Genomic DNA, 19097 nt, shown 5'->3' with positions numbered 1-19097 from the left:
GCAGCAAGAGCAGGGACAAGGATTTTACTCAAGACTTTTCTTAGTACCCAGAAAGGACAAAGCCTGGAGGCTAATTTGCGACCTGTCTATTCTAAACACATTTCTGGACATTCCAAAATTCAAAATGTTAACTCTGCAACAAGTTCTGCCCATGCTGAGCAAGACGGCTTGGCTTGTAACATTGGACCTAAAAGAGGCATACCTGCATGTCCCAATCAGACAATCTTGCAGAAGATACCTCAGATTCATAGCTGGCTCAATGCACTACCAATTCTCTGCACTGCCCTTTGGCTTATCTACTGCGCCCAGGGTCTTCACAAAATGCCTAGCACCAGTTATTTGCATTTTGCAGACAAAGAGGAATTCAAATATATCCTTACTAGGACGACTGCCTTATTCAAGCAGAGAACAAGGACATTCTACTAAAGCATCTGGCATTTGTAAAAAGATTACTAATTTGCCTAGGGTACACAATAAACGAAAAGAAATCAAAACTAGTACCCTCTCAAGAGATGATATTCCTGGGTGCAAGCTTAAATACAACTGCCCAGATGGCTTATCTCACGCCAGACAAACAAAGGCAACTGACTTCTTACTTCAAAATGTTGGCAACAAAGACCCAGTTATCTGTAAGAAAAATTCTGCAGGCTTTGGATTTCATGGCATCCTGCATTCTGCTAATTCCATATGCAAGACTGCATATGAGCAAACTATAATGGTATCTAAAAAGTGTTTGGACTCATTGCCACAGCCTGGAAACATTAATTACCATCATTCCCTGCCTGCAGCAGGAGTTTCGATGGTGGGCACAGGCCTGTCACCATAACAAGGGACAGCCATTCACTTTACTCCAGCCAGGCAGACATTAACAAATGCATCAGACTATGCCTGGGGGGCACACATGGCAGGAAAATGTATTCAGGGCACATGTTCCGCAAGCCAAATTCATCTTCATATCAATCAAGAAGAGATGCTAGCTGTTCAAACTGTCCTGACAGCCTTCAAGGATCTGCTTCATCCAGGACAACTGCTGATAAAGATGGACAATACTACAGTCATGTGGTACATAAGCAGGGAGGCACACATTCCTATCCCCTCTGCAGACTAGCCATGACTTTGTGGGACACAGCATTGACTTACCAAGTACACCTGCAAGCACAATTCCTGCCAGGAAAGATAAATACTCTGGCAGACGAACTAAGCAGAAACCTCACGGATCCCCACGAGTGGAAGCTGGATCCACAAGTCTTCAGCATGATGATAAAGAAATGAAAATGCCCAGACATAGATCTATTTGCCTCCCCTCACAACTGCCAACTACAGAGATTCTGCACAAGGACGTATCACAAGCAAGCATGGAAAGTGGATGCTCTCTTATTCAGCTGGAAAACCCTAACAGTATACGCCTTTCCTTCTCTGCCTCTCCTCCCCAACGTACTCCTAAAGGTCAGACAAGAGAAGCCAAAAATGATTCTGATTGCCCCAGACTGACCCCGCCAGCACTGGTACCCAATCCTAAAGAGCTTGTCTCAAGGCCCAGCTTGGACATTACCTCTAAGTCCTCACTTACTGACCCAACAAAACAATCAGATCCTGCACAGCCAACTCAGGACCCTAAATCTGGCAGCATGGCGGATAATGTAGCCATTCAGAACACAACACTCTCTAAAGCAGTGATGGATGTTATTTTGGAGGCCAGGAGGCCCAGTACCAGAAAATCTTATGCAGAAAAATGGAAGAGATTCTGTGCTTGGAACCGGGCACAAGAAATTGACACGTTTGTACCAAATATTCCTCAGATTTTACAATACCTAACTGAGATGCTGGACAAAGGCCTATCATTTTCATCAATTAAAATCCATGCCTCTGCCATTTCAGCTCATTACAATACGGAACCACCTATTTTTTTTCATCCATTGCTAAGGCAGTACCTCAGAGGGGCCAAAAACATAAGACCTCCAAGGAGAGCACCAATACCTGCATGGGACCTCAATTATGTCTTGGAAAAACTCACACTGCCTCCTTCAGCCAATTCAACTGAGATAAAGTTCTTATCATGGAAAACAGCTCTGCTCCTAGCAATAACCTCTGCAAGACGAGTCTGAGTTACAGGCACTCATGGCTGTGGAACCTTTTATCATTTTCCATCCAGGCAGGGTTTCTCGGAGGACAAACCCGACATTTATGACTAAGGTAGTGTCCAGCATGGCCCTTAACCAAAAACATTAATTTGCCTACTTTTTATCCAAACCCACAGAATAAGGGTGAGATACTCCTGCATTCTTTGAACATACACAGACAGCTACTCTTCTACTTGGACAGAACTAAAGCTTTCAGAAAGACTGAGCAATTCTTAGTGGCATATGCTGCAGGATCACAAGGAAAGGCTATCTCAAAGCAGACTATTTCAAAATGGATAGGCCACTGCATTCGTTTCTGCTATTCACAACATGGCAAATCAGTGCCTAAGGGCATTAGGCCACATTCAACCAGAGCAGCAGCCACGTCAGCAGCCTTCCTCAGAGGAGTACCAACCAAAGACATTTTAGAGGCTGCAACTTGGAAGTTCAGTGCACACTTTTACAAAGCACTACCACTTACCTCTCTACTCTAAATCCAGAGCAGGCTTTGCCACTGCAGTTCAGCAGGGCCTTACAGCCTCTCCTAATCCTATTTAGACCCAGCCACCCAACCTCAGCTTTGGGATTCAACCCAAGTGTAATGACTGCAACAGTGAAACACTATGAGCATAGTACAGTTGTGGACCCTACCATAAATGTAGATGTTCGAGTGTATTCACTGTTGCAGTCCAGGTTACCCACCCACCATCCCCCCTTTTCTTTGCTGGGACTTATCTGTACTTTTCTATTCTATACAACCTATGTGGTGTATTTGCTTGTAGATGAAGGTAATGTTTATTTTGGTGCATGCATACTTATTGGCATTATTTTAGCCTACCCTTTTGGGGGCACCTGACATCTGGAGCAAGAAAAACTGAAGAAAATGGCATCTGCTGCATCTTTTATACCACTGGCACACTGACGTCAGGGAAGTGGTGACAGCAGCCGACGCCGGACCAGGACTTTGGAATTCAGGCCGACTGCGGGTAGCCTGCCAGCAGGATAACCCAAGTGTAATGACTGCAACAGTGAATACACACTCTAACATCTACATTTATGGTAGGTACACAACTGTACATCTGAAGTAGGAGATTCATTTGTCTGCAACCTGTGGGTTATGGATCCGATATCGGATCCGAACCGGCATGGTTTTCCAGCTATGGATCCAAGCTCACAGCTCCTCCCCTCACCCATAATGCCCTGCTCTACCCTCATGACCTCAGATCTCGTTTGCCGCGCATGGTGACTGGATTTGTTTCTCAAGCTCTCAAGCTAAGTGCTAGTTTTACTGTTAAATTTCAGAATTTTGAAGTTTTTATTGATTTTTTGTGTGAAAGTGTAGGTTTCCCCTTTGATATTTTTACTTTTTAGAGTTAATCTAAAAGTTTTATCCCTCCCTCGCTGTTGGTAGAGTGTGTGTGTTGGGCCTGTGTGTGTATATTGGTTGTTTAGTTACTTTTAGTTTGGTAACTACTTTGTTAGATTGGGATGGCAGACCAACCCAAATCTATATTTTCTAAATGCTCCGAGTGTGGCCATAAGCTTTCCCCAGCTGATGGCCACACTCGGTGTGAGATGCCTGAGGGTTGAACACCGCACATCTGGATGTTCCATTTGTGCAGGGTTCAACCCCAGGGCTTTGAAGGAGCGGAGGTCCAAGCTTGTTTTGGCGGGCCTTTTACTGCCGGACTTGGCTCCGACTTCCGCTCCTTCGGGAGTAACCGTGCCTACGGTTATTCCTCTCGCGGCACCCCTCCTGGGACTCAACCTCCCGTTCTGGTTGGAGAGGGATGCTAAGAAAGGACCGGAGGAGAAGCACCATAAGCGGCGGGCCGAGACCTCTGTTTCGCCCGCCAGCCAAGCGGCTTCTCCCCTGGCTCCGTTGTTGGCTCGGTCTCCTCCTTCTCGGCTCCGGTCTCCAGTGTGCTTTTCACTGGGACCTGAGGAGGAGGAGACCCGATCTCCGTCGAGGCTATCGAGGAGGCACTCCAGGCCTACCTCGGTAGCCTCGTCGAGATGCCTTTCGGATGCTGATCTGGACCGGATGATGAGAAGGTTCATCCAGGCCCAGATGCAGATGGGAGTGCTCTTGCCTCCCCTCTGGGGAGCTCAACACCCTTTTTCAAACCGATTGCTCCTTCTCTGACCCGCTATCCCGGTTCGGAGCAGCTGGAGCCGAGCAGCCGAGCGGGGTGGGTCGGCGCCGATAGTACTTTGTGCCGGATCCGACCCTGCCCCCGAGTGCATCGGATCCGACCTCTCGGAGCCTGGATCCAAGCCTCGGATCCGGGGGGGATCAGTGCTCCTTCGGCGCCGTCTGTGTCGGAGCGCACTGTCCTTCGGATCCGAGCGGCGCTGGCTCCGTTCCACTCTTCGGATCAGAAGGGCGCCCGATTGTCGGATCCTTTGGTCGGGGTCCGCTCCTTCGGCGTTTGATGTAGTGGAGAGGGCCCTGTTGAGGGTCTCCGGACGCCCGGCACTTGTACCGGCACCGTACGCGCGCCCACTGCACTGGGCCACGCTTCCACCATCCGGCCCTGGGACAGCCTGCTTCTGTGCCCCAAGTTGCTCCAATGGAACAAGTTGCTGCTTGCGAGAGTCCTCTGACAGCCCCCAGAGGATGTCCCTCAGCATACGTGCAAAAGGAGGCACATTGACTCCCCCAAGTCTCTCACGGAAGACACGGACTTGGAGGAAGGGGAAGGTTCCCCACGGTCACCCCCCGAGGATGTCTCATTTGGAGACATCATGGAAATGCTCCGTATAAGGGGGGGGGTGGTCTGCCCCCAAGTCTTCCTCGGACGAGTCCGTGTTCTTGGAGGCATTTGAAGCGGGCCCGTCTACCTCTTGGGTGTCCCCTCCTGCCGACCCCCTGGTGGACCTCATTACCACCAGGGCGTGGAAGGAACCGGACACCGTGGAGCCAATTCTTAATAGGCCCGATAGGATCCTCAGCCCACCGTCCGACCGTGCCCATTGGAGTAAGGGGCCTCCGGTAGATGCCATGTTGACGGCGGCCACCAAGAGGGAACTTGCTCAGGAGAGTCCTCAGTCCATCCCCGAGCAAGGAGTCTCGGATGATGGACCGCTTGAAGCGGATGTTTAGTTCAGCGACCTTCTCGGTAAGGGCGCTGAACTACCTGGCACGTCATTAGGATGCAGCGAGATCTCATTAAAGAATACGCTGCATCTCCCCCAGAGTCCATGTCGGAGGAGGACAGGGTGCTGCACTCCACCCGCATGGCCACTCTTAGGTCAGTTACTAATACGTCTATGCGGCTACTCTCCCACGCTACGGAAGGCGCCGCTAGAGCCGCAGGGGCAGGCCTAGTCACTAGACGTCAGGCCTGGCTTCCGTCACTGCGATTTTTCTGAGCCCTTCAAAGCGTCATTTGCGAACGCCCCCTTTGATGGTTCTGCTCTCTTTGGCAAAACCGTTCGCGAAATGTTGACCCAGAGCGAGAAGGACGGAAGACGCTGTCTGCCGTCGGAATCTGCTTCTCTGCACCCCAGAGGCCCTACTCTAGGAACCAAAAGGGTCAGAAGAAGATGTGGTTCCGGAAGTCGCAGCAGTCCCAGCCTGCTCCGGACAACCAGTCCTTCCGTGGCAGAGGAGGACAGGGAGGACGCCGCCCTAGAGGCAGAGGGGCTCCCAGAAACTTTGGGTCCAGGGAACCTTTCTCTGAACGGCCCGCGCAGCAACCCTGAGGGGTTGCCCGGCTGCTCCACTCTGGAGGCAGTCGGGGGACGTTTTTCGGGGCACCTAGCGGCATGGGAGTCCATAACATCAGACCGGCGGGTTCTCCAAATCATATCCAGAGGATATCGCATCCCTTTTCTTCACTTTCCAAAGTTGAAGTCCCTCCCAGACGTTCCACCCGGTCAACGGGAGGCCGCTTTGGCAGAAATTGGCCATCTGCTAAAGAAAAGTCATCCAGCCCGTCCCCCCAGACCAGATCGGATTAGGGTTCTACTCCAGGTTCTTTTTAGTGCCAAAGAAGACGGGGGAACTAAGACCAATTCTAGACCTTTCTCTCTTGAATCTGGCAGTCCCCAAAGAAAAATTCCGAATGGTCACTCTGCAATCTATTCTCCCCCTTCTGGGAGAAAATCACTGGATGTGCTCGATAGACCTCAAAGACGCGTACTACCACATCCTGATGGACAGGCGCTCCAGGAGGTTCCTCCGCTTCTGGCTGGGAGCCAGTCACTACCAGTTCCGGGTCCTTCCCTTTGGTCTCACCACAGCCCCAGGGTGTTCACCAAAGTATTAGCAGTGGTAGCGGCCCACCTGAGGCTTCAGGGGTGCAGGTCTTTCCCTACCTGGACGACTGGCTTCTTACCGCCCCAACAAGGCATCTACTATTATTGGCGAGACTCCTTTCTCCATCTTGCTCCTTTCTGGGCATTACAATAAATACAAAGAAATCCAACCTGGCCCACACAGCTCTTAGATTTTATAGGGGCCAGGCTAGACACAAGGAGTTCTGAGCCTTCCTCACTGCGGACAGAGTTCAAAATCTGCAGCTCCAGGTGCGGGCCATTCTCCACTCAAGTTCTGTTCCGGCGGAGTTAGTCCTGAGGGCTCTAGGGTCCATGGCGTCTGCTATAGCACTTCTCCCTCTTGCCAGGCTCAATATGCGCATCCTACAGTGGACTCTCTTAGTACAGTGGTCATACCTTGCTCTCCCTATGCATCATCCCATTGCGATCAGCAAGGCTTGCAAGCGGTCCCTCCTGTGGTGGCTTCACTCTCCAGATCTCCACGGGGGCCGCCCATTTTGTGCTTCTCCCCCTCTCGCCACGGTGACTACGGACGCCTCCCGCCTCAGGTGGGGTGTCGCGGGCATTTTGAGGGCCGGACCGTCCAAGGCACGTGGAACGATTCAGAGACGTTACTGCATATCAACGTTCTAGAGATGAGAGCAGTGCTCTTAGCGTTGCTAGCACTTCAGGGCTTTCTTCCCTTGGGAACAATTGCGATTCAATCGGACAACATGTCTGTGGTCTGGTACATCAACAAGCAAGGGGGAACAAGGTCTTACCCCCTTTGTCGAGAAGCCATGAGAGTTTGGGAATGGGCAATCTCCACCAACCGCTTTCTAATAGCAACGCACATTCCGGGTCGGTCCAACATCCTGGCGGACAAGCTCAGTCGCACCATTCTGACCCCTTACGAGTGGTCTCTCAATTTTCAAGTAGCGGAACGCATATTCGCACGGTGGGGAACTCCTTCATGCGATCTTTTTGCCTCTCCCTCAAACACCAAGTGCGACAGTTTTTCGCTCTGATACCTCCTCCAGGAGGTTCCCCAAGAGATGCTCTGGTGCATGCTTGGCCACCCGGTCTTCTGTATGCTTATCCACCTTTGCCACTGATGCTCCAAGTTCTTCAGAAAGCCTCTCGGGTGGGTTGCAGAATGATTCTCATTGCTCCGTTTTGGCCTCGACAGATCTGGTTCCCCTTTCTAAGGTCTCACTCGGTGAATCCTCCTTGGATTCTAGATCCCATTCCGGATCTGATATCCCATCCATCCTGCATACCTCCTCCGAATCTGGACAACCTGAAGCTGACCGCTTGGCTGCTCCAGTTCCACTCTTGATCAGGACTCCCGGTATTTCGTCACCTGTTAAAGCAATTCTGGTGGCAGCTCATAAACCGTCCACTAGGAAGGTCTACCGCAGCAAGTGGAAACGGTTTTCTTTGTGGGCAGAGCGGCAAGGCCTGAATCCTTCACGGTTCCTCTCCCTTAGTGCTTGACTTTCTAACCACTCTTTTAACGATGGTGCCAGCAGTTCCACAGTCAAAGTACAACTGGCGGCAATTTCTCATTATCACATTGGCCATGACTCTAATCCTCTTATGTCAGCCAAGTTGTGTAAAATTTTCCTTAAAGGTACTTTTCTTCTCAGGCCCCTGTAAAACAAGCGGTTCCTCCTTGGGACCTCTCTCTGGTTCTCCAGGCCTTGACTGCCCCCTTTCGAACCAGCGGCCACGGTGGATCTCAAATTCTTGTCTTACAAGACAGCCTTTTGGTAGCCATTACATCGGCCAAGAGAGTTTCAGAGCTTCAAGCATTATCAGCTAAACCTCCTTACTTGGTATTTCATCCGGACCGTGTCTACCTCAGGACCAACCCGTCCTTTCTTCCTAAAGTTGCTTCTGAAGCAAACATTAATCAGTCCATTAACCTCCTGTTTTCTTCCCTAAATATGAAAACAAAGGTGAATATAAGCTTCACTCATTAGATGTCCACAGGCAACTTAGATTTTATCTAAACAGGACGGCTGGTCATAGGCAATCCGACCAGTTGTTTATTTCCTTTGCAAAATTTAATTTGGGCAAGCCAATTTCTAAAGTTTCTCTGTCTCGCTGGATTTCACAGTGCATCTTATTGGCTTATCAAGCTTCAGGAAGGCCCGCACGGAGGGTGTTCATGCCCATTCAACCCGGTCAGTATCTACCTCGGCAGCCTTCAAGGCTAGGATTCCTCTAGATGATATTTGTGCAGCAGCCACGTGGGCTTCATCTCATACTTTTATCTCCCACTATAAGTTGGATCTTGCATCTAGGGTAGAGCATCATTTGGCTCTGCGGTGCTCCGGAATATCCTTCCATGATGGCGCCCAAGATTCAGGTAGCTGGGGACTCTGTCCCACAGGTTGCAGACAAATGAATCTCCTACTTCAGATTTAGAAGTTATGTACTCACCATAACGTTCCATCTGAGTAGGTGTATTCATTTGTCTGCAACCATCCCGCCCTCCTATCCCCCTGGCCTTTCAGTTTCCTGCATATTATCTGTTACCCTTTTCAGGGTGTTGTTGCTGTTGGCAAACTCGATCTGAGATCATGAGGGTAGAGCAGGGCATTATGGGTGAGGGGAGGAGCTGAGAGCTTGGATCCATAGCTGGAAAACCATGCCGGTTCGGATCCGATATCGGATCCATAACCCACAGGTTGCAGACAAATGAATACACCTACTCAGATGGAACGTTATGGTGAGTACATAACTTCTAATTTTATTCACTTCTGGCTGGGAGACTCTCATTTTCAGTTCAGGGCACTGCCCTTTGGTCTCACCACAGCTGCCTTGGGTATTCACTAAGTGCATGGCAGTGATGGCGGATCACTTGAGACTGCTAGGATTCTGGGTGTTTTCTTACCTCGACAACTAGCTTATTACCGGCCCCACCAAGCATCTTATGATTTACTCTAGTGATTACTTGCTCCATTTCGGTTCTAATCTGGGCATCACATTTAATTACGAAAAGTGACATGTTCTACAAATCCATGGAGTTCATTGACTCGCATCTAAACACTATCCCAGATAGCAACACTTTCAAAGCAGAGACTGTCCACTCTACTCAGTGCATTGAATTTTCTGTCTTTTCAGACACCCCCTGGCAGGTTCATTTTACAGCTCTTGGGATCCATTGTTGCCTCAATTACTCTTATCCCACTAGCAGAGTTTCACATGAGTACTTTAATGGACTTGACCAGCACAATGGTCAATAAGGTGACAACCCATGAATTTTCCCATGTGACTCACCAGTGTTTGCAGGGAGCATGTAATATGGTGGATCCAAACTCCAGAGGTCTCATTAACAACACTTTATTCTGTCCTTAGCAAAGGACACTGTGACCATGGATGCTTCTTTGCTGAAGTTTGGGGTGTACTACTTGAGAAAGACAGTTCAAGGCACATGCGCCCCCCCCCCCCCTGAAGTTCAGACTCTGCATCATTGCTCTAAAAATGAGAGCTGCCCACTTAGTGTTGCAGACATTCCAGGATGTTCACCCTCTCAAGATGATGGCTCTACAGATGGACAACATGTCAGTGGTTTGGTACATCTGCAAATGGGGGGGGGGGGCACACATTCTTACTCCTTGTGTCCAGAAGCAGTGCGTGTGTGGCAGTGGATGATCTCTTCCAATCACTTTCTGGCCACAACACGCACTCTGGAGAAGTCCAGCATCTTGCAGACAAACTTAGCAGGTCTATCTCACTGCCTAACAGATGCTCAATGTATCAATGGTGAAGCAGGTGTTTCATCTTTGGGGCCAACCATGCTGCAGTATAGTAGCCTTTCCCCACAACTTCAAGTGCAGCAGATGCTTTGCCTTGATCCCTCCACAGAGGAGTCACCAAGAGACTCCCTTCTCAAGATTGACCCTTGATGTCCTTTATACATATCCACCTACTCCCCTTACTACAAAGCTCCTTCAGAAAGCATTTCAACAGAAAAGCAATGTCATCTTCATTTGGCCTCGTGTGGTTTCCCTTCCTTTGGCCTCACTTAATACACCTGGCTTGGGTTCTGGTCCCAGGCCCCAGATCTCCTGTCACACCTTTGTGACCTGGCTCGCATGGGCCTTCAAGCCCTCAAGTTCACCACATGGTTTCTGCTCTTCCAATGATGGCTAGGCAGTCCAGCCTCTCTTTCCAGGTCCTTCACATTCTCACTTTTTCACAGAAGTCTTCAACCAGGAAAATGTATGAGCAAATGGAAAAGGTTTTCAATTCATTGTCATGAGACATTTGGATCCATGCCCAGCACCCATTCCAGTGGTACTGGATTTATTTTGCCTCGGTTTTTCGCAGTGGATAGTTACTCCACCATCAAGGTGCAACTAGTGGTGATTTCAAACTTCCATATTGGTAAACATCGGTCCTCTTTGACATCTCTCAAATTATGTAAAGCCTTGCATAAAGGTACCTTTCTCCGTTTGGGATCTTCCCATGTTCCTACAAGCTTTGACTCTGTATTTTACAATTACAAATACAGCTGCATTTTTTTCTTTCTTTAAGAGTAAGGAAGTCCTGAAATTGTGTACTCTCTTGACTGCTGATTCCCTTCCAAAGGGCTAGCCAAGTGAGTAGTCTGAGTATGTCGGAGTGTTGGTGTGGATGGAGACAGAGGTTTGTGAAGCTGGCTGCTTGTTGTATACTGGGCTGGATACAGCCGTTACAGCCAAGGGCTTATTGCATCAGTGAGGAATTTGAAAATCTGCTGATGTCCTTCTATTCTTATGTTGCAGTATTCGTAACAGTAAGGGAGTAGCTGCCTGCAGCGCCACCGTCTGGCCAGTATACCAAAGTCTTTTTCTTGGAGGGTACGTGTGACACCAGCTACGAGGGCCATAAACCGCTGTTAGGTATAAAGATGACATATGCATGTACCCTCCCCAGAAGTTTTCTGCTGCAGTGATCATCAGATGCCCGTTCGCCAGTTCTACCTTACTTCGCATTTTATCAGATGACTACAGTTATGATTATCGAGACCAGACGACCGTTTTGGACCATTCAGTTAAGTGCCCACTGGGGGGGGGGGTTCTTACTTGTTTTGTTTGCTGTTTTAGACTTGCATGTAAGCTAGAAAGGGAAGTGTGATTGTGGGAGACAGATTCCTCACAAGGACACGCAAGTGTGTTTTCTGTCTAGGCAAGGTCCACGACCATACATCCTGTTTTATCTGTAAGTCATTCGTCCCTAAAACACTTCGTAGCTGACTAGCAGCTTTAAATCTTTACCTCGAGAATTAGAGACTCAGACGTTTGGTGTCTGGCATGGAGGGAGGAGTAGGCCCATCCGACGAGCCGCCTCGGATGTAGGCAAGGAAACTTGGGCCTGAATCCCAGGCTGCACCTCAGGCATCTGAACCTGCTCTATAGGCGATAGCAGACCCGAAGTCCGTTCAGATGACGGTCCCTCAAGCAGGCCCGAGAACCACAATGGAAGCCGGGATACTGAAGTTATGTCCGCTGAGGTATTTCAGCCATCAGAGTCTGATGGCAGAGGGGAACTGTGGCTCACCTTCGCGGAAGCCCCTGCTCCTCCTCCTCTTGCTAGGCCATCTGCTTCTCCCTTACCTACCACACCCTTGAAAAGGAAACAGAAGTTCAAACACCTTGAACCCCCTCAGATGTCGGGCTGAGAATCCTTTTCCCAATGCCTCTTTAAGGGCTTTCAGGCCTTACAATCCTAACAACTCCCACCTACTGTCACTCCTCAACCAACCCATATGTCTAAGAGGAATATTCATTATCTGAGGAATCCTTCTCTTATGAGACTCGAATTGAATCCCCCAAGGAGTTCATTACGCCTGATAAAGGACTCTATTTCCCCAGACTCCCAAGGGGAAGAATTTAGTTTTGGGGATACTATATCCCTTATGAGGAAACACTTCAAATGGCAGGCCTCTGAGGTCTTGGATTCTAAGAAAAGATATATTGACCTTCTGCAAATGGAGCAGCCCACTCCCCCAACTGTGCCCCCTTTACTACCTGCATTTCAAGATGCATTCTTAGTTGCTTCACAGTCTCCTGACTCCCAACCTCCAGCAGCTAAACCAGACAGATTTTATAGGGTCCCCCAGGACACCCAGTTTCTTTACAAGAACCCACCTCCTGACCCAGATGTTATAGCTGATGTTCTTCGTGTTTCACTGTTGCAGTCATCACATAAGGGTTATCTCTGCTGAATACTAGAGTCTTAGTATTTCTGTGTCGGTTGCTGTCGCTTCAGGACTGACGTCAGGTCGTCAGCAGTGTCAAGTAAGGCAGCCGATGCCATTACATCAGTCTTTCTTGCTGAAGAGCCCGAAGCAGAAGCAGTTCGTACGAGTGCTGGTTGGCCCTACCTGAGTTTCGTCTTCCGAATTGAAGCTGATGTCTTCTAAAGCTAAGTATTCATTGGGGATCCTTTTTACCTTGCACTAACCGATGTCAGAAAAAGTTAATTGTCTCGCCTGTGGAAAGCAAATAGCACACCAAGACTTTCATTCTTACTGCATCACTTGCTTAGGTCCAGACTATGACATTCCTCACTGTCACTTTTGTGCTTTGTTTAACGCCAGAACTGTATGTCGTCGGCCCCTTATTGTAGCTAGATATTTTCGCTTACATTCCTCGAATTCCGATATGGCTTCGGTAAGCCCATCAGACAGAAAGTCTTCTGAAACAACGTAAGGATAAAGACAGAGACCGCACAGGTCCAAACCTACCGACGCTTCCATTAAGCTAGCCAGTTCTCCGGTCCTCAGTGAAGTGCTTTCGCAGCCCCTGATGCCCGCTTCTGTGGATTCGCAGGCCGCTACCGTGACCCTTTCAGAGTCTGGCATGCTGCAAAACTCATCTTCGACTAAGAATCCTGCGGTTGTCTCACCCTTGGATGGGTTCAGAGCCGCTGGGCAGGCATCGGCTTCCGAGAAAGTACTTCACACTACCAATTCTCGACACAAACTGACGACTACTTTCACGTCTACTGTTCTTTCAAAAAACTACTGAGTTTCTAAGGCCCAGGGTATGAACCACACCCAAGAAACCGACGACCCAATCTCGGGCACCTGCTTCCTTGCCTCAGTCTCAAATGCTTAAAATGGCAGAAGACCTTATGTTGATCAGGAGAATCCAAGGAAAAGATATCTGTCCCCAGTAGTTTTGTCTGAACAGGAATCTTAATGAGACTGATGCATCTGAATATGAAGACAAGCAACCCTTCTCTGCTTATGAGGATTCTGATGCAAAGGATTCCATTCCTTCAGCCTCTCCACCTGAGGACTTTTCCTTTGGGGAAACCCTTCATACCTTAAGGGAGCATTTTCAGTGGGAATATCAGGACTTCCCTCAGTCTAAAAAGAGACTCCGAGAATTCTTGGATCTTCCACAGCACAGACCTGTGGCCATTCCCCCAGTCCTGGATGATGTTGTGGACGTTTTTTTCCTGGAATCCAGTTTGACTCCTGACACCCTCCCTCCTGCACCCAGAAAACTTGACAGGTGTTAAGAGTCCCTGACTCACCCAAATTTCTTTTCAAAAACCCTACTGCTGACCCGGAGGTCATTTCTCAAGGGCCTAAAGGAATTAAAGCAACCTCTGCTAAGAATCCCACCCCCTCAGATAGGGATTCCCGAGCACTAGACAGATTGGGTAAAAAAAAGTATACACCTCTGCTACTCTTGCTATCAGAGCACTAAATTGCCAGTTCCATATGCTAAAATTTCTGCAGCATACCATGGAACTCCTGAAACAAAGTGTCTTCCTTTCCTGCTTGTGCAGAATCTAAAGAGTTACAAGAGTTAATGCATTCTGCAAGTTAGGTGACTAAGCACACCTTACACTGTGGTTTTGATGCCCTAGAAGTCTCTGGCAGGGCAGCCATCACCATTTTTGTCCTTAGAAGACATGCATGGCTTAAGGAACAGCCCTTGACAGACCATGTTAAATCAAAACTATTGGATGCATCCTTGCACAGACAACTTATTTGGCACTAAGGCAGAGGAGGTCTTAAAAAGATGGAAGAAAAAGCTAAATCTATGCAGACAGTTAAGAATTTCCTACAGGTCCAACTACCAAGTTTCAGCAGGCATTGCCCCTCCAAGAACTGGTCCTTTCCTGCTCCCACCAGGTCAGTTCAGCCCAGACCCCAGGGAAGCAGACCCCCCCCCCCCAGACAGCAGCCACAGGGAATGCAGAGATCTAAACAGTGGAATTCCTCCACTTCAAAACCAAGGAGTTCTAAGCCACCCCCTCATGGAAAGAACTCACAATGACTCTGCTCCCCCACCCCCTCCCTCTGCCCACCTGCACTTACCCCTAGGCGAAAAACTCTCCTTTCACGCAAGCACCTGGGCCATATTACCAACGACCGCTGGGTCCTCAACATAGTGTCCCAGGAATACAAATTTTGTTTCCACATTTCCATCCCCAAAAGGGGTTCCCATATCTATCTCCAAACCAGTGGTCAGAGGCGAAAAAAAGCAAGTCCTTCCCCTGCTCTCTGAGGCAATAGAGCACGTTCCTGCAGAACGGATAGGCCAAGGTTTCTACTCCAGACTATTTCTGGTACCCAGAAAAGAGGGCACCTGGCGCCCCATCCTTGATCTATCCATTCTAAACACCTTCCTGGTGATACCAAAATTCAAAATGCTCACCCAACAGCAACTGCTACCCATGCTCTCCAAGGATGCTTGGCTAGCCACCCTAGACTTAAGAGGCCTACCTCTGCATCCCTATCAGGGAATCATGCAGGAAATGTATACGTTTCAGGGCAGGATCCCTGCACTTCCCTTTGGCTTATCTACTGCTCCCAGAGTTTTCACAAAATGTCTGGCTCCCACTATTGCCTTTTTCAGACAAAGGCATATCCAAATGTACTCAGACTGCCTAATTCAGGCAGACAGGCAAAAGCTGTTCAAGCACTTGGCCTTTGTAAAGTCCCCACTGACCTCCCTAGGGTGAAATCCAAACTAGTACGACCCAAAGGATTATATTCCTGGGAGCAAGCCTGTACACAGCTTCCCAGATATCATTCCTTAACACCAGAAAAGCAAACTTACCTGACAGTCTACTTCTCTCCACTAGCCACCAGACCCCAGTTATCTGCAAGGAAAATCCTGCAAGCTCCTGGGGTTCATGCCATCTTGCATTCTACTTGTTCCGTATGCCAGACTGCATATGAGTAAACTTCAGTGGTGCCTAAAAAGCCTTTGGTGTCAACACTCTCAAGATCTGTAAACTCTTATATCAGTGGTACCTTGCCTAAGGAAAGATTTTCTTTGGTGGGCAACAGCATGCTCCCACAACAAGGGACTACCTTTCTCACCACCCCCTGCTGCTCAGACCCTCACCACAGGCGCATCAGACTATGCCTGGGATGCACACCTGGATGGCAGGTGCATACAGGGCCAGTGGAGCCCACAGGAAATCCATCTGCACATCAACCAGAAAGAAATGTTAGCTGTCCAGCATGCATTGACAGCTTTCAGGCTGCTTCTCTCCCCAGGGGCTCTCCTGATCAAATCAGACACCACCACTGTGATGTGGTACATCAACAAGCAGGGAGTGACTCACTCCTACCCCCTGTGCAGGCTGGCCGTGACCCTTTGGCACACAGCCTCTGCCATGCAATTCCACCTGTTAGCACAATTCCTGCCAGGTTCTCTAAACTGTCTGGCAGACCACTTAAGCAGAAATCTTCTGGACCCACATGAGTGACAGGTAGACAAAAGAACCTTCATCCTAATAATTCAGATATGGGGTACCACAAAGGTCTACCTCTTTGCCTCCCACACCATCAGCTCAGCAGGTTCTGCACCAGGGAGCATCACTGCATGGCTTGGAAAGTGGATGCCCTATCCTTCCCCTAGGTCAGTCTATTGGTCTATGCATTTCCTCCACTTCCTCTCATCACCAGGGTACTGCTCAAAATAAGGGAGGAAAAACCAAGGACAATTCGTATTGCTCCAGTCTGGCCTCAAAAGCACTGGTACCCACTGCTGCGCAGCCTGTCCCCACTGCCACCATGGCATCTCAATCAGACCCCAACCCTCCTGACCCAAAGGGAAGGAGAATTAATGCATCCCCAATTGCAGACCCTCAATTTGGCAGCCTGGCTTATTCCCTGACCACTGATCAGTTTGCCAACCTCAGTAAACCGGTTCTAGATGTTGTACGTGAGGCCAGACACCCTAACACTAGAAAGTCTTATGCTGACAGATGGAAAAGATTCTGCACCTGGATTCAGGCTAAGGGAGCCGATAGGGCACAGTCCTCCCTACTCCTCATCCTGGATTACCTAGCTGACATGCTACACAGTGGTCTCTCTTTTTCCTCTATTAAAATTCATGCCTCTGCTATCTGTGCTTATTTCCACACTGAGCAGCCCCTTTTTTCTTACACCCTCTGATCAAACAATTCCTAAGAGGGGCTAGCAACTTGAGGCCACCCAGAAGAGCACCCACCTCAGCTTGGGACCTTAACTTTGTGTTGGAAAAGCTCACCCTGCCACCCTTTGAACCAGCATCTTCAGCAGAGTTAAAATTTCTCTCCTGGAAGACCGCTTTTCTTTTGGCCATCACTTCAGCCAAGAAGAGTGTCCGAGCTACAAGCACTCATGGCCATGGAGCCCTTCATCAGCTTCCATGCTGACAGGGTTTCCCTCAGGACTAACCCATCCTTCATGCCCAAAGTGGTGTCCAGTGTGGATCTCAACCAGTTCATTCATTTGCCCACCTTTTTCCCTAACCCACAAAACAAGGGGGAAAGGATCTTGCACTCTCTAGATGTGCACAGACAGTTCAGCTTCTTTCTAGACAGGACTAAGTCATTCAGAAAGTCTGAACAATTACTGGTTAGCTTTGCTGCAGGGGCAGAGGGCAAAGCCATCTCCAAACAGTTTCCAAATGGATAACATACTGCATCCATTTCTGTTACAAGCAACACAAAAAACCTTCCCCTATGGGGGTCAGGACTCACTCCACCAGAGCAGCCACCACCTCTGCAGCTTTCCTCAGAGTCCTCACCAGGGACATCCTGGAGGCTGCCACCTGGACATCTGGTCACACTTTCACCAAGCATTACCACCTGCCTATCTTCTCAAAATCCAGGGCAGGCTTTGCCACTTCAGTCTTGTAGGGCATCCTAGCCAGCCCCTAGTCTCCTTGACTGCCTCCACCCTTTTCCTCAGCTTTGGGAATCAACCCATATGTGATGACTGCAACAGTGAAATACGAAGAACATGGTACAGTTGTGTACACTTACCATAAATGTAGATGTTGGAGTGTATTCACTGTTGCAGTCCTGGTTTCCCTCCCTCCATCCCCCTCTTCTTTCTCTCTGTCCTTACAAGGAACATTTTGGTATTTACTTTCTACTGGTGGGGTTCTTCCACCATAACGTGGCTCCCACTTGGGGGCTCCTGACAGGGCAAGAAAAACTGATGTAATGGCATTGGCTGCCTTACTTTATACTATTGATGACCTGATGTCAGTCCTGAAGCAACAGACGCAGAAATACTAAGCCTCTGGTATTTGGGCTGGCAGAGGGCTACCCTGGCAGAGATAACCCTAATTTAATGACTGCAACAGTGAATAACACTCTAACATCTACATTTATGGTAAGTGCACACAACTGTACTTTTCTGCAGACAAGACCTCCAGACAGCTTCCTTTCTCTGCTCTTTATCCAACTGATAAAGACAGTAAATTTATGGACAGGAAAAAAGGTTTACACATCTTCCACTCTGGCCATTATGGCCCTGAACTACCAAACCCACATGGCAAGGGTTGTACTTGATACCATTTCTAAGGCCTCCAGCCTTCTTTCTGAGGTCCAGGACTCCCCCACCAAAGTACAGTTAAACTCTCTCCTCTCCACAGCATCACAAGTGACCAGGCACTCAGTGCAGCTATGATGCTGTGGAAGCTGCTTCCGGTTCAGTGCTGTGCCATTGCTCCTGGGTACGGCTACAGTCCCTCTCCATGGATGTTCAGACCAAACTTCTGGATGCTCCATTAGACAATAAGCCACTTTTTGGACAAGCCTCTGCTGAGCTCCTCAAATCTCTCCAAGAGAAGGGAAAAGAGTTGCAAAATCTAAAACACCTTTTGGTGTCCCCCGTTCCTAGATATCATAGAAACTACCCTTAAAAAACATCCTTTGTACGAAGAGAGTCCTTTTCCTCAACACAACAATCCAAGGGATGTAGGCAGCAGAGAAAGACTTTTACCCCAAGACTGTCCTCAAGATCTTCTGCCACTCGCTTTCGGAGACAGGCTGACCATCCCAGGCCCCCCGCCACTGTGACTCACCCACCCATCATCCAGAAACTCCCTTATCCCTCCATTTCACACTCTCCCTCCCCTCCTGGCGGAAACTTACAAAAGAACGATGGATGTTCTTCGTGTTTCTCTGTTGCCGTCATCACACTTGGGTTATCTGCCTGCACAGGTAGTCCTCAGTCAGCCTGAATACCAGAGACTTAGTATTTCTGTGTCGGTTGCTGTCGCTTCAGGACTGACATCAGGTCGTCAGGGGTATAAAAACAGGCAGCCGACGCCATTACATCAGTCTTTCTTGTCGAGCCTGAAACAGTTTGCACGAGTGCTGGTCGGCTGCTACCTGAGTTTTCGTTTCCAAATTTAATCATCCTGAAGTCTTCTAAAGCTAAGTACCCCTTTGGGGATCCTTTTTTCT

The 19097-nt window shown here is 48.9% G+C and overlaps 1 protein-coding gene across 1 annotated transcript in view; it reads left to right on the top strand.

Moving 5' to 3' along the window:
• Positions 1-19097, top strand: part of KDM5B (lysine demethylase 5B) — a 2307736-nt gene that overhangs the window by 1315992 nt on the left and 972647 nt on the right. The gene's annotated exons all lie outside the window — the stretch shown is intronic.

This window comes from Protopterus annectens, chromosome 7.part0 (assembly GCF_019279795.1).
Source record: "Protopterus annectens isolate FY-2018-M chromosome 7.part0, PAN1.0, whole genome shotgun sequence".
Classification (NCBI taxonomy): domain Eukaryota; kingdom Metazoa; phylum Chordata; order Ceratodontiformes; family Protopteridae; genus Protopterus; species Protopterus annectens.
Note: the sequence above shows the minus strand (reverse complement) of the source record. Positions and strands in the feature narration are given on the sequence as shown.